The following is a 16,313-nucleotide window of genomic DNA, read 5'->3' as shown; positions in this document are numbered from 1 at the left end:
AAAGAAAACAGTTAAGTAACACAAAATACAAACTCAGAAGGGTATCAATATGTCTTACTCATTACAATCTTAATTATAAAATTTCTAATATTCAATTTTTTTAGAATGCCAGTTTCATATGTTTGACTTTTCTTGTACTGAAAGGCACTGATAAGCCCCCTCCCCAAAAGCCCATTTGGATAGTGGAGCAAAACAGGTGCCTAACAGGTTTGTCAACCTCCAAGTGGGGCCTGAAGTTCTCCCGGAATTCCAACCCACCTCCAGGTGACTGAGATCAGTTTGCCCTGGAGAAAAGGGCTGCGCTGGAAGGTCGGCTCTATGGCATTACACCCCACTGAGCCCCCCACCCACCCACCCCGGTCCCCAAACTCAGCCTTTCCCAGAACCCATCCCTAAATGTCCAGGAATTTGCTATCCGGGAGTTTGCAACCAGGGCTGAGCATGATTTCAGCCTTCCTCCCTTCCAAGAGCTAAAAGCTTATCCCCCCATTGACTTACTTGGAAGTAACCATTCCAAGATCCGGCTGCAAGCTTTACCCCTTGGGATGCACACGGGGACCCCTTTCCTGTTCTCTTTCCCAATTCAGATGCAAACTCTCTCTCCGCCCTGAAAAGAGGAAAGATTCCCTCCCCCACACTTGCTCTGCTTCTCTAGCAAACAGCGCTGTCAGTTTAACCCTTTCAGTGCTGCAGACAAACGAGAACTGTTTCCTGTCCTCTCCGTGAGCAACCAGAGCCCAGACCTGGATAGACACACCGGGCTTCAGCCCAGGCTGCCGTCAGCGACGCCCTTTGCAGGTGAAGGGGGCCGCTCTGGAGTAATTTGGCACATGGTTACGCTCCTGGGGTAAAGAGGTGTCGAAAGGCCAAAGATGCTGCCAGAAACAGACTGGAAAACAGACAGCGATTTTAGGTGTCCCCAAATACTTGGAAGCACGCTATAGGGCTTTTTACCTTTGCTCCGAGGAGCATATGAACCTATGAAACTGCCTTAGAATCATAGAGCTGGAAGGGACCACCAGGGTCATCTAGTCCAACCCCCTGCACAATGCAGGAAATACACCACCACCTACCCCCCCACACCCCCAGTGACCCCTACTCCATGCCCAGAAGATGGTGAAGACCTGTCGAAGGCTTTCACGGTCAGAGTTCATTGGTTCTTGTAGGTTATCCGGGCTGTGTAACCGTGGTCTTGGAATTTTCTTTCCTGACGTTTCGCCAACAACTGTGGCAGGCATCTTCAGAGTAGTAACACTGAGAGACACTGTCCTTCAGTGTTACTACTCTGAAGATGCCTGCCACAGTTGCTGGCGAAACGTCAGGAAAGAAAATTCCAAGACCACGGTTACACAGCCCGGATAACCTACAAGAACCAATGGCGAAGACCATTATTATACCAAGCCAGACCATTGATTGATGTAGCTGAATGCTATTTTGACTCTCCAGGGCCCCCTCGGGCAGATAAAGTTCCCCCCAGCCTTTCCCTTTAAACTGAAAATGCTAAGGACTGGAGCAGGGGTCCTTCTGCATGTGTGTTTCTAAAGGTGTCGTCCCCTCTTGTGCTGGGACATAACCCTGGACTTCTCATCTCCCAAAGGAAAAAAAAAGCATGTCCCTGCTAGGAAGACACCCCCAACCCCCCAATTCCAAAACTACCCTCTGGAGCCCTCTTTGAATCAAAGGTGATTTGCCACGGAGCCCAACCTTGCTGGGGTACACCATTGAGTCGTAAAATTGTTTGGCTCCTGACCAGGCTGATTTGCAGATGATCAGCTTTCTGATTCAGACCACCATCCTCCAGCCGCGTGTTCAGGATTTGGACTCCCTTGTTAATCAACACTAGTCCAGAGACAGACTAATCAGGTCACAGTGGCACAGCAATGGCGGCTGTAACTGACACCTTTTTGAAGTACTTCCTGTTTTGAGGATGCTTGGGGACTTGCCCTATTGCAGGTAACAGGCTGCCCCATCGGTTTTGTGGAAAGTGAGTCAGCAGGCGAAGCAGATGCAATCTACCAAAACTTGCACCACGCTGGAGCAGTTACTGTATAAATGTGCCACTGAGGCGCATGTTGATCTGCTTGCTGCTAAGCAACGAGAAAGAAGCAGGACTTAATCTTTAACGGGATTGGCCAAGGTTCAAACATATTTTCATGTCATGGCCCTGCCTTCTAATCCGAAGTGGGCTGGCTGTGGTTTTCAATAATGTGAGGGTGGGGCTGTGTTTCCATGCACAAAACAGAGAGTGCGAGAGAGAATATAGGAGAGTGTAGCATATGCATGGCATCCCACAGTTTGGTAGAATGAAACCAATACATTTGGTTGACATTATAAACAGGAGTTGCACAGTCAGCAGATCAAATTGGCTGGATATCTCCCTGAGGTCTAGAAGTATATGCCATCTCATATGCTTTGAAACATTTCTTTCAGAATAGTTCTTTCTAACTCAGAAATCGCATCTTGACCTTTTATGCCTGGGTAGTTAACGTTGCAATCACTGCCGGACTACTTCGGGGCTTCGTTGGAATAATGATTTTCCAGATCTTCAGTAGTCACTTCGCTCTACCCCCACGTCTCTCCCGCATTTTCAGGATGCTGTTTTGCCATGAATTTAAAGTCTTCTGCGATCCCAAATTGAAAGCCGGTCCTGTGCATAGTTTTGCTTTGGGTTTATCTCCCCATGCCTATTCTCTGATTTCCTGCCCTCCCCTCATACACCTCCTCTGGTCAGTTTCACAATGTTTTCAGACCTCTGGGATGGAACATAGCTGGGCTGATTCCCCCATCTTCTTGGTCAATTTCACAGGGAGTGTTTTCAGACCTTAGGGATGGAACAGAGCCAGGCTCATTTCCCACTGTCCACTTATAGGCATCAAACCCCCCCCCCCCATTTGCGATTGCAAAATTACCAATGGAACAATGAAATGGAAATGACTGTGTGAATGTTTTCATGTTCTTATAACCCTGCATTGAGATAGCCAGAAACAAATTGGTTCGGGGGGGGGGGGTTTCCGGACCCTTCTGTAAAATGGCCACTTGGTTCAGTTAAAATGAAATAATCCCGCTGCGGGCTGGCAGGGGCTGGTGAAGTATTTCAAAAAATACACTACAGCCAATTACAAAGCAGCGTTCCCAGGGGGGAGGGATTCAGAAGCTACGCATTTTCGCTGGTGATACATAATTGATCACAAGGTACTCCTGGAATTTCTTCAGGGCTCCTATGCATAGTGTTTTGAGAATTCCACTGCAAATATTAGGCAGTTAGAGAACAGCAGATCCAGCAGACCGTGCATAAAAGGCCCTTGTCTACTTTACTTAATGCATATATACAGCTTTAAATTGTTGGCTAATACTTTACTTCCTACACAGTAAAATATGCAGAATTTCACATTTAAGCAGACATTAGCAATGTTGTGAGAGCCAACACCTTGCTCTTGGGTAGGGTCGCCAACCTCCAGGTATAAGCTGGAAATCGCCTGCTATTAAAACTGATCTCCAGCCAATAGAGATCAGTTCACTTGGAGAAAATGGCCACTCTGGCCATTGGACTCTATGGCATTGAAGTCCCTCTCCTTCCCAAACCCTGCCCTCCTTAGGCTCCACCCCCAAAACCTCCCACCAGTGGCGAAGAGGGACCTGGCAATCCTACTCTTGGGTCAGCTCAATCTGACAGTCAGTCCAAACAAGGCAGAGATCCTGTCAGTCAACAACGAAGCCGCTTGAGAACTCATGAGTCAGCATGACTTGGAGGGGTTGTGTTTACTCTTAAGGAGCAGGCTTGTAGCTTGGGAGACGCTGCTGGATCCTGGTCTGTGGTTGGAGGCTCAGCTCTTTCTCAGTGGTGGGTCTCTGCCTTTGGAATGCCTTCCCCCTTGAGGCTTGCTTGACCTTAGTGCCTATTAGGCACCGGGCTAAAACATTTCTTCTTACTTTGGCTTTTAACTAAGGGTTTTAAAAATCTTGTTGAGTTGTCGAAGGCTTTCACGGTCAGAGTTCATTGGTTCTTGTAGGTTATCCGGGCTTGTTGAGTTGTTTTTATGTTCTATCTCTAGCCTGAGGACTGATTTATGGATATTTTTTAGGCTGCACACTGTTTTGTGTTGTTTTTATGCCCCTGGCTTGTTTTTAAATAGCTTATTTTCAATACTGGTAATTCATGTTGTTGTTGTTATGATTTTACAAACGGGAATCCGCACGTACTTGCAGGAGGCATCTCATTTTTCCCTCCTCCACTATTTCCTCTTTCCATTTTGTGATGGGCAGGAGGCTGCCCCGCCCCTGAAAGGAAAATCATCCACTCAGATGAGATCCTAGGTGTGCAGCTCAAGCCTCCAATTACCTTTGAGGAGGCGGATGAGATGCTGGAGGGAACACAGGGGGAGAGGGGAGCTGAGTTCAGGTTCAGGGAGAGAGCTGGGACAGCTCAGCTCTGGATCAGGGAAAAGAGCAGACGGACTGAAGGGTAGCTCTGCCTGGTAGTGTGGCTGAGCGGTTTAGCTCTACCTCCGGGAGAGAAGAGAGGGCTCAGTGGTTAGGCCTGTCTCTGGAGATGGGCAGACCTCGTACAATTTAGCCTGACTCTGGGCAAAGCGCAGGCTGGTGTGGATGGAATCCCCTGTATGAGAGAGGATCCAACTTAGTGGCTAGTCAATAAAAGATCTGTGTGTGCCTGGAAGCATTGTAGAAAAGTCTAGCTACTCTCTGAAGTCACAACCGGTTTAAATTTTTGTGCCTCAGCCAGGTTTCTACTTTGTCTACTTGGAGACCTGTGCTGCTGGCTTGTTCCTTTAAAACCAACCTGAAAATAAATACATCTTCTTAGTTGTTTATCCATTAACCCAGCCTTTCCTTGTGATCTCCTTGTGCACCACAAAACGTACCTCAGGGCAGCAAGCCCAAAGCCTATACACTCATTACCTGTAGAGCACCTGGAAACTGAGGGGAAGGTTTATAACTCAAAACGAACCGAGATCCCCAAAATCTTAGGAGGCTGTGTGCATCCCCTCAGAAGGGAAAAAAGGCTTGTTACACCTTTCCTAAAAGTCCCCATAGCCTCTCCCCTTCTCTTGCTTCTTTTTCTCCTTCCCACCCAACAACCAGCCTACATTTATCTGCCCCTGTCCTAAGTTTTCCCTTCCCACCATAGCCTCTAGAGAAGGACCACTTGCATGGTAGGGAACCCTCAAGGACTTGGGGGTGGGGGACACACCTCACTTTCCCCTCCACCCCCTCCCCACACTATTTCCTCTTTCCCTCCTCCTGGCAACTCCTATATCCTCTCCCCTTTCCCAGCCTCATTCTCTCCTTCTCAGTTGTTCACTAACCTAACTTTTTATCTCCCATTCAGCTATATTTATTATTTATTTACTTCATTCATACTCCACCTTTCTCTACAGTGGGGACCAAAGCAGCTTATATTATTCTGTCTCTTTTTTTTTTAATCCCCACAACAACCCTGTCCTATAGGTTGGGCTGAAAGTATGTGACTAACCTAAAATCACCCTCAGGATGATGGGGATTTGAACCTGGGTCATCCTGACCCTACTCTGAAGCTGTAACTGCTGCACCACACTGGCTTTCATAGGGTGGCTGATGTTGAACAATAGCAAGCAGCTAGGCCTCGCCGAGCCATGCAAACCAGGGGGTATCAAGCCACTCAGTGGTTGTTGCCAGCCCTAGAGTTGCCAAACTCCAGGTGGGAACTAGAGATCTCACGGAATTACAACTGATCTCCAGACAACAGAGATCTGTCGCCCTGGAGAAAATGCTTTCTTTAGAGGGTGGACTCTGTGGCATTATATCTGGCCGAGGCTTCTCCCTCCCCCTCCCCAGATTCCACCCCCTCACTGGCAGTCTTTAAGCAGAGGCTGGACAAGCACTCATCAAGGATGCTCTAGGCTGATCCTGCATTAAGCAGGGGGTTGGACTAGATGGCCTGTATGGCCCCTTCCAACTCTATGATTTGATGAGTCTATCAGGTTCTGTACAAGTTGTTGATAGAGCCAGCATGGTGTAGTGGTTAAGAACGGTGGTTTGGAGCAGTGGACTCTGATCTGGAGAACCGGGTTTGATTCCCCACTCCTCCACACGAGTGGCAGAGGCTAATCGGGTGAACTGGATTTGTTTCCCCACTCCTACACACGAAGCCAGCTGGGTGACCTTGGGCTGGTCACACTCTCTCAGCCCCGCCTACCTCACAGGGTGTCTGTTGTGGGGAGGGGAAGGGATTGTAAGCCGGTTTGATTCTCCCTGAAGTGGCAGAGAAAGTCGGCATATAAAAACCAACTCTTCCTCCTCCTCCTCTTCCTCTTCGTCTTCTTTGTCTTCTTCGTCTCCTCCTCCTCCCACAAATAACTGCAGGGTGAAATAAGTCCCCAGCTATTAGGAACTTAAGGGTACTTTGGACTTTTATACTCTTGACCACCCAGTTTCCTTTACGTTTTTCTTCAGCTGACGCAACTGCTCTCAGCATTCCATGCCTCCTGGAGCAATGCTGCTCAGCCATCACCAGGCCAGTGTTTTAGGGATTTTTAAATTTAGAAAGTCTTCTTTTCTTCATAACTAGAACATCTTCCTAGGCAGAAACCACTGTCTTATATGTGGGTGGCCCCGTTTCACTGATCTACTGATAGGCACTCAGCCATGGAGTTTGAGATCCGATGTGAGGCGGGCCAATTTATTCATTCAGCTAATCAATGCATATTCATCCAGGTGCGAACTGGCAAACACCAGTGATTTATTATAACATGTATATAAAGTGCTGTCAAGATGCAGCCAACTTATGGTGACCCCATAGGGTTTTTCAAGGCAAGAGGCAAACGGGGGGGGGGGGGGGGGGAGGTCGCCATTGCCTGCCTCTGCGTAGTGACCCTGGACTCTGGTCTTCCAATTGTTTGTCCTACAAAAGTTGGGTTCTGTAATTTCCCTGAACGATTTGCAATGCATTACTGAAGCGTGTGTCAACTCATGCTCAATACAGTGACCCTTTGCTGCAAAACAAATCTCATTGTACTTCTTTCTGCAAATTATTAAGTGAACGCTACAGAGGAACTTAGGTATATACTCAGTTTCCCCACACACATAATCCCTAATGAAGTTGGATATCAGTTGTCTTGTTATTTGTCAGTGCAGCTAAATATGCACAGCGTTACAGCTCTGCACTTCAATCCTATGCATGCTTCATTCTGAATCATGCATTTCAGAAGGGGAGAGGGGTTGTGGCTCAGTAGTAGAGCATCTGCTTAGCATGCAGAAGGTCCCAGGTTCAATCCCCGGCATCTCCAGTTGAAAGGGATTAGGTGAGTAGGTGATGTGAAAGGCCTCTGCTGGAGACCCTGGAAAGCTGCTGCCTGTCTGAGTAGACAATACTGACTTTGATGGACCAAGGGTCTGATTCAGAATAAGGCAGCTTCATGTGTTCATGTGTACCCCAGGTAAATGTTATAGCATTTGCAAGATTCAAAGTACTTAACTCTGGGCTGAATGATACCATCATTGTTTAATACATCTGTAGCATTTTCAGTTTTATAGCAACACTGTACATAGAGCTGGTTCAACCTCCAAGAGACCAAAGTATCTGGAGGTACCAAATCAGCAAGCGTGGCATTAGAGAAGGCATGCAGCCCCCATGTCCACCCACATGCAGTTGATAATGCTGCTGAGCTGGGATCCAAAGTGAGCTGTAGATGAGCTGCTTCTGCCAGCCACCTTCTAAATGGCAGGAGCAACAGGAAGGAGGGCACTTGGAGTGGCATAACATCTTGAGCCAACACTGTTTGTAAAGTAAGCTGGGCTGAGAGCTGGTGCCTTGTATCCTACCAACCTATTGAGCAAAGTCTGAACCCTTCCTCTAGCATAAGGAGTGTCCTCCAACTTAGGTGGCTCTTCTTCCAATCATAGAGATACTCGAGAACATAAGAAAAGCCATGCTGGATCAGACCGAGGTCCATCAAGTCCAGCAGTCTGTTCACACAGTGGCCAACCAGGTGCCTCTAGGAAGCCCACAAACAAGACGACTGCAGCAGCATTGTCCTGCCTGGGTTCCACAGCACCTAATATAATAGGCATGCTACTCTGAGAGTAGGTATGCATCATGACTAGTAGGGCTGTCAATTCGGTTCGGCCCGAACTGAAAATCAGCCGAATTTCCCTTGATTCGGCGGTTTTTAGTTCGGACGGATCCGAACTCAAAACTGGCGGGCAACCGGGGGGGCCGAATTCAGCGAGTTCGGGAGTTCGGCGAATAAATTCGGCCAATTCGGCTGTCAGTAAGCAGCATAACCGTCAGTAAGCAGTAGGGCTGTCAAAAAAAAAAATTCGGTACAGTTTGGATTCGGCCGAATTTGGCCCTTGTGGGTTCGGTACGTGCCGAAGTCCGAACTCCCCCACTTCGGATCCGTTCAATTCGGCGGGAATTCAAAGTTCGGGAAAAAAATTCGGCCGAATAAAGCCATTAAAAACACAACCGCGCCTTTCCGCGGCTCTGGGGGGGCATTTTTGGGCTTAGAGGTCCCAAACTTTCAGCAGAGCTTCAAAGGACGTATATTGAAAGACTCCCCAAGTTTTGTAAAGATTGGGTCAGGGGGGGCTGAGATATGGGCCCTGAAAGGGTCCCCCCCCCACCCTTAATGTGGATCTCTCCGCAGAGCTTGCCGCCCACGCACAAAGCTCCCGGCCCGACAAACAGCTGATGAGAGCAAGGGCGGGGCAGGTGCTAAGAACTTTGCAAAGCAACACAACTGCAGAGCAACCCCTTTGCAAATATGCAAAGGGCGGGGCAGGTGTGAAGAATTTTGCAAAACAATACAACTGCAAAGCAACACAAGCACGCAATGCAAAACCTTTGCAACAGTGCATAGCAACACCTGACACCTGGGAGTTTGCATACCATGGAAAGGGACAGAGGCAGCTAGCTATGCATAATGAGCAGGAGGGGGTGGAATGTCTCCTTTTGCATTGGACTTGGGACCAGGCAGATGCATTCTTTAAGTCACCATTTGAAAACCAGTTTTGAGCAAGCATCAATAACCTAACTGATCTTATGAATGAGGAAAAACCTGAAGAATAAAAATGAAGCCCCCCCTCAAACCAGGGAGAGAGAGACTGGAGGGGGAACGCACACCCCAGGCAGAACCGGCAAAAGCCCCCTTTGGCTTCCCCCCCCCCACCCACAGAAACTGCTCCCTCCCCACACACACACACAGACTCTGCTTTCCCCCCCACACACACACAGAAAAGAAAAAATATAGATTAAAGCCCCCAAAGGGGTCTTACTGTGGCTGTCTTCTGTTCCAGCAGGACGGGCTGGGAGGCTGGGTAATCCAATATGATTGCATTTGTATCCAATATAAGATCCATATGTATGCATCTCTCGAGGGTGATCCATTCATCCCAATAGGGGAAAGGGGAAAGCCCATATCTCGGGGGGCCCTGACCCAATGTTTACAAAACTTGGGTGGTCTCTTAAAAAGCCTTGACTGAAGCTCCGCCGAAAGTCTGGGATCGGCACACCCAAAAATGCGCCCCCTGCAGCCATGGAAAGAGAAAAGGGGGGGAGCCAATATTTCAGCCCCCACTGAACCCATCTTTACAAAACTTGGGTGGTCTCTTAAGAGGGATTCTCTGAAGCTATGACAAAAGTTTGGGGGCTGAACCCCCCAAAAAGCGCCCCCTGCAGCCACGAAAATGGAAAAGGGGGGAGAGGAAAAAGGGGTGGAGCCCATATCTCGGGGGGCCCTGACCCAATGTTTACAAAACTTGGGGGGTATCTTAAGAAGCCTAGTCTGATGCTCCGCTGAAAGTTTGGGGTCGGCACACCCAAAAATGCGCCCTCTGCAGCCATGGAAAGTAAAAAGGGGGGGAGCCCATATCTCGGGACCCCCTGACCCAATGTTTACAAAACTTGGGTGGTCTCTTAAAAAAACCTGTCTGAATATCCCCTGAAAGTTTGGGGTCGGTACCCCAAAAAATGCGCCCCCTGCAGCCACGGAAAGGAGCGAATGTGCACAAGCACCCCCTCACACACACATGAGGATTTCCCTCTCTCTCTCTCTTTCCCCGGCCGGCCGCACATCAGCTGATTCCTCCAGCACTCAATCCTGACTGATTGGCCAGAAGAAGACCCAGCTTGGCCACCGATTGGCCGGGGGAGGAGAATGCTGCTTACTGACGGTTATGCTGCTTACTGACGGCCGAATTGGCCGAATTTATTCGCCGAACTCCCGAACTCGCTGAATTCGGCCCCCCCGGTTGCCCGCCAGTTTTGAGTTCGGATCCGTCCGAACTAAAAACCGCCGAATCAAGGGAAATTCGGCTGATTTTCAGTTCGGGCCGAACCGAATTGACAGCCCTACTATCCACTACCACCCCAAGATCTCTTTCTTGGTCTGCCGCTGCCAGCACAGATCCCATCAGTGTATATGTGAAGTTGGGACTTTTTGCCCCAATATCCATCACTTTACCCTTGCTCACATTAAAGTTGGAGGAAGTCTCCTTAGGCTGGAAGGATTTCCTCCAGACTGAGGCTAGTTAGGGCTGCCAACCTCCAGATGGGGCCTGGAGAGCTCCTGGTATTACAGCTGATCTTCAGTCTACAGAGATCAGTTCCCCTGGAGAAAAGGGCTGCGTTGGAGGGCAGACTCTGGGACTGAAGTCCCTCCCCTCCACAAAGCCCACTCTCACCAGACTTCACTATGGTTGCCTGCTGCAGGTTGGGAAATACCTGGAGACTTTTGGGGCGGAGCCTGAGGAGGGAGGGGTTTGGGGAGGGGAGGGACTTCAATGCCATGGAGTCCAATTGCCAATGTGGCCATTTTCTCCAGGTGAACTGATCTCTATCGGCTGGAGATCAGTTGTAATAGCAGGAGATCTCCAGCTAGTCCCTGGAGGTTGGCAACCCTAGGCTCCCCCCCAATCGCCAGGAAGTTCCCAACCCAGAGTTGCAACTCTAGGTTAGATGCAAGCAAGTGATTTATTCAAGCCCACCTTGTGAGCACACAAATGTTCTTTGAGCAGAATGCGATGGCCACGCTGCCAGCCTAGAGCTTCGTTATAACATAGACTCTTAAAGGCCTTATCTATGGAAACTGTAATACTCGCCTTGACCACGAAAGCACAACTGAGGATCCGAAATAATTGAGAGGGAGCCAGGTATCTAGTAGTCATTCTGATACTATTGATAGTAATGATACCAACTCATGCTGTTGCTCCTTTTATTGGAGGAATCCAATGTGCATTGCTTAGCAGCCAATTAAAAGGATCCGTAATTAGCCTCGATGAGCTCAGAGGAAGTAATTTGAAATGATAGATCCAAGAATCCTAATCCCTAGTTATTTATTCCCAGGATAATTTGGCAGTTGTCAGGCTAAAGGAAAACAATGGGGTTTTTTTATTCTAATGTGAACAAGTCCTTCAGTTAGAACTGCTGACAGCTATGTCTCCTATCACCAGGAAAAAGACATATTCATATGTACCTGCCATTTGTATATATTTGGCTCATCATACCCATCTGTTTCTCCATATTCTAACTTTTGTTTATAATGATTTATAACACTGATATTCCAACTTTAGGTCATCCTGGAACTCAAGATTGTACACACTGGGGTTCCTAGGTAGTTTTACATCTTAGGCACTGATAGGGTTGCCAACCTCCAGGTACTAAACGAAGAAACAACCTGTGCTGACAATGTTGATTTAGACAATAATAACAGCACGAAAGCTCCCATGCATATCAATTTACTGAAGTAGAATTCATAAGTAACACTATCAAAAATGATGATAATTCACGGAATAGTCCAAGAAAATCATATATTCCTAGTGGTTCTAACCAACACAAATTAACAGGTATATTCCTGGAATTCTAACCAACACAAATTTACAGGTTAATTCACCAATTAACATCAAAAATAAAGGATAAATACAAATTCTTCAACAGCAACAGACGACACCTCTAGTTTGGTGGTCGTTTCGCATAAACAAAGCTGCTTCAGTTGTTATTCTTATACAATTGGGCATACTAGCCTCTGTAAAAATATATGAACATACATTTAATACACAAAGAATTTATTACATATTGTGATAAAGGTCAGTTAGAAATATTCTTACCACTGGCATGAAACAAGATTACAAGAGATCACTTCCAACGTGAGTATATAATCCTTGGGGCAAAAATGCCTCTGTAATTACATTAAAGCATATTTAATAAACATCATATTCAATAAACTGCAAATTTACTCCATGGCATTGAAGCCCCACCCCTCCCCAAACCCCTCCCTCCTCAGGCTCCGCCCCAAAAACCTCCCACCAATGGTGAAGAGGGACTTGGCAATCATAGGCACTGGCCAGGCCTGTAGACCTGCTTGGCTCCAGCAAGGTAGCTGCATTTTGTGAAGTATATGCTAGAACCAGTTGATTAGATTAATAAATTTAAAGAACTGCTTCTGATTAATCTGGGAACAGATGTTAAACAGATGGCAACAGATCGTCCTCACTATATCTAACAGTAAGATGGGTGGCCCCGGTGCAGATGACAGAAGCGGTATAACCGAGCCGCTTATAAACAAGATAGGAATCTCTGCCTACTTGTGGGACTCCCCAGGCATGCAGAAAAATATTGGGCGGTATCCTACCTTAGGCTGAAGGAAGTTCCTGCAGACTAAGGAGCCTTCCTTGAACTTAAATGGCCTTTCTGTTGGAGGAAGAACCACTTAAGTTGGAGGAAGGCTCAAAACTTTGTTTAGTGGAGTGGTAGAGTATATGCCATTACTTTGTAAATTAATAAGGTTGCCAACCTCCAGGTACTAGCTGGCGATCTGCTATTACAATTGATCTCCAGCCGATAGAGATCAGTTCACCTGGAGAAAATGGCCACTTTGGCAATTGGACTCTATGGCTCTGAAGTCCTTCTCCTCCCCAAACCCCACTCTCCTCAGGCTCCGCCCCAAAAACTTCCCACTGGTGGTGAAGAGGGCCCTGGCAACCCTATAAATTAACCAAAAGGGAGGGCCTTTAAAATGCACATAGACAGGATACAAAGTAGCAAATATATAATAGGTGACAAGGATAGAAAAGACAAAACAAGTGTGCAACATGAAATCTTAACTAATAAGTTGCTAAATATATACAAAGATACAAGGTAAGTATGAAGTAATTTTTTGGTGTAAATCAGGAGGCAAAAGCCCTCTTCTGGATTTCAAAGATAACCAGTTCCTTTAGGATATCCAATTGCAGGTATAAATCCAAGAAATGGGGGACGGCCGTTTCACATTCTTTTCTTCAGCCCCATAGGTGGTGGCTGATGGAGATCTCCCACTATTACAACTGATCTCCAGGCGACAAAGATCAGTTCACCTGGAGAAAATGGCTGCTTTGGAAGGTGGGCTCAATGGCATCGAAGTCCTTACCCTTTTAATTAAAATTATTTTTTAACACTATTTTAGTCTGAAAACTATTTTAAGTTGTTGGGCTGTTTTTATGGTCTACGTTTTTATGCTGGGCTGGGATTTTAATGCTGGATTTTAATTAATATCTTTTAATGTTTTGTTTTTATTGGTTTTAGTTTGTAAACCACCTTGGGCAGGTTCCTTAAGAGACATGATAAATCCCCCCCAATAAATAAACAAACAAACAAACAAACCTATAATACTGAATATTGTCGAAGGCTTTCAAGGTCAGAGTTAGTCACGGTTGGTACCTGGATGGGAGACCATGAAGGAAGACTGGATTGCTATGCAGAGGACAATAATGCCAAACTGCCTCTGTCCATCTCTTGCTTTGAAAGCCCTGTAGTCTAGGGATCACCATGAGATAGTTGTGACTCAATAGCACACAATTTGTTATTAAAATGTTTTAAATAAATAAATGGGTTATTGCAGATATGTCAAAATCATCTTATGGTTGGTAACCATGTAAACAAATCTACCCATCGCCCAATTAATTCAGTGTGGAAGGTACAGGCTTCACTTTCTCATGGTCCTTTGTAGTTAAGTTTTAAAGACTCAGCTACTCCATAGTCTTTTCCAAAGGGTCTAAAAACCCTCCAGTAGATCCCTAAGGGGTTGTGCTGCACATCTTATCTCTGCATGCTGACACAGTAAACAGTACCTTTATTGGCATTGACAATCTCTGCATGCACACGCTAGGGTTGCCAGCCTCCAGGTACTAGCTGGAGATCCCCTGCTGTTACAACTGATCTCCAGCAAATGTTGATCAGTTCCCCTGGAGAAAATGGCCGCTTTGGCCATTGGACTCTATGGCATTGAAGTCCCTCCCCTCCCCAAACACTGCCCTCCTCAGGCGCCACCCCAAAAACCTCCCACCAGCGGCAAAGAGGGACCTGGCAACCCTCGCACATGCCCAGAAGTGTTAGTGTGAGTGCCAGATCCTCCTAACAAGATTCTGCTGGGGAGGCAAACAGTTTTCTTAGCCTAATACATGAACATATGAAGCTGTTTTATACTGAACCAGACCCTTGGTCCATCAAAGTGAGTGTCTGCTCAGACTGGCAGCAGCTCTCCAGGGTCTCAGGTAGAGGTCTTTCACATCACCTACTTGCCTAGTCCCTTTCAGTTGTAGATGCCGGGGATTGAACTTGGGACCTTCTGCATGCCAAGCAGATGGCGATGCTCTACCACTGAGCCACGGCCCCTCTCCATGCGAGGAGTAAAGAGTGAGGGTATCCAGTGACTAACTCTTGAAGAGCAAGATCTTTGAAAGACGTACCTTTCCTACTGACTGTGGTCATCAAAGGCACCCCCTTCTCAGGCCAAGAGTTTGTGACTCCCAAATTCAGGAACATTCACTGCTCGTTACTCTCGTTTCTCAAAGAGAGTGATGGAATCCAGGTGTCACACAATATACAACTTTGATAGAATACTAGGGTTGCCAGGTCCCTCTTTGCCACTGGCAGGAGATTTTGGGGGCGGAGCCTGAGGAGGGTGGGGTTTGAGGAGGGGAGGGACCAATGCCATAGAGTTCAATTGCCAAAGCTGCCATTTTTCTCCAGGTGATCTGGTCTCTATCGACTGGAGATCAGTTGAATTAGCAGGAGATCTCCTGGCAGGAGATCTACCTGGCAGTTGGCAACCCTATAGAATACTGTCCTTGGCAAATTCCGATCCCAGTCTTTCTGTTTTCCGTGGTTCTGACCCTCTGGCTTGTGGCTCTAATGGAGTTGTGAAATACGTCCCTGTTAGCACTGCCAGGCTTCTGCATGTAAAACATGGGAGGAGTTCTCGTTGGTATGATAATAGGCAGCTCTAAGCCACCCCTTCGCTCATCACTCCACTCAGACACCATTAACAGACCAGATGTATATCCTGAGAATGAGCACTGCAACGATGGATAAAATCAGTGGCCCATCTAACTCAGCATTCTTGCTAACGTACTTACATGGCAAAAGCAATGCAAATAGCACTTTACAGGGTAAAAGGAGGAGAAAAAAACCAGGCAGGTCTGTGCCTTGAGGCACAGTCAAAAGGTTGACTATGAATGAGAGGCCAGGGTAAAAAGCAGGGGTGGATGATTGGCCATTATGGCCACTGGGACTTTCCTCAGTGGATCAATGGCCTGTTCCCCTTGCAGCTTGGGCTGGGCCGGCCCTAGGGTTGCAAGCCTCCAGGCGGTGGCTGGAGATCTCCTGCTATTACAACTGATCTCCGGGTGACAGATCAGTTTCCCTGGAGAAAATGGCTACTTTTACTATGAGGCCTTTCCTGTTGTCAATGTGAGGGAAAGTCCCTGTGCGGAAGCAACCTACGTTAAATACAAGCATATGTATTTGGGATGGAGAAATATTTTGATAATAAGTGATTAATCATTTTGCATGTTTTTTTTAAAGTTCTTGTTAACATTTACATTATGTCAAGGTTAGGGTTGCCAACCTCCAGGTAGGGCCTTTGAGATCTCCCAAAATTACAACAAACCTCCAGATAACGGGGTCATAACCAGGGTCGTTGTGCAGAGGCAATGGCAAACTACCTCTGAACGTCTCTTGCCTTGAAAACTCTATGGGGCCATAAATTGGCTGCTAGTCTGTGACTTGAAGGCAAAAATAAAAAATAAAAATCCATCCACCTCATTTTTACCTCAATTTTCCTTAGGATCTCAGGGAAGGCCAGCGTGGTATAGTGGTTAAGAGCGGTGGTTAAGAGCGGCGGACTCTAATCTGGTGAACTGAGTTGGTTTCTCGACTCCTACACATGAAGCCAGCTGGGTGACTTAGGGCTAGTCACAGTTCTATTAAGAGCTCTCTCAGCCCCACCTACCTTACAGGGTGTCTGCTGGGGGAGGGGAAGGGAAGGTGATTGAAGGCCAGT

This window comes from Euleptes europaea, chromosome 1 (assembly GCF_029931775.1).
Source record: "Euleptes europaea isolate rEulEur1 chromosome 1, rEulEur1.hap1, whole genome shotgun sequence".
In the NCBI taxonomy this organism is placed as follows: domain Eukaryota; kingdom Metazoa; phylum Chordata; class Lepidosauria; order Squamata; family Sphaerodactylidae; genus Euleptes; species Euleptes europaea.
The sequence above is the reverse complement of the archived record's forward strand: the minus strand, read 5'-3'. Positions refer to the sequence as shown.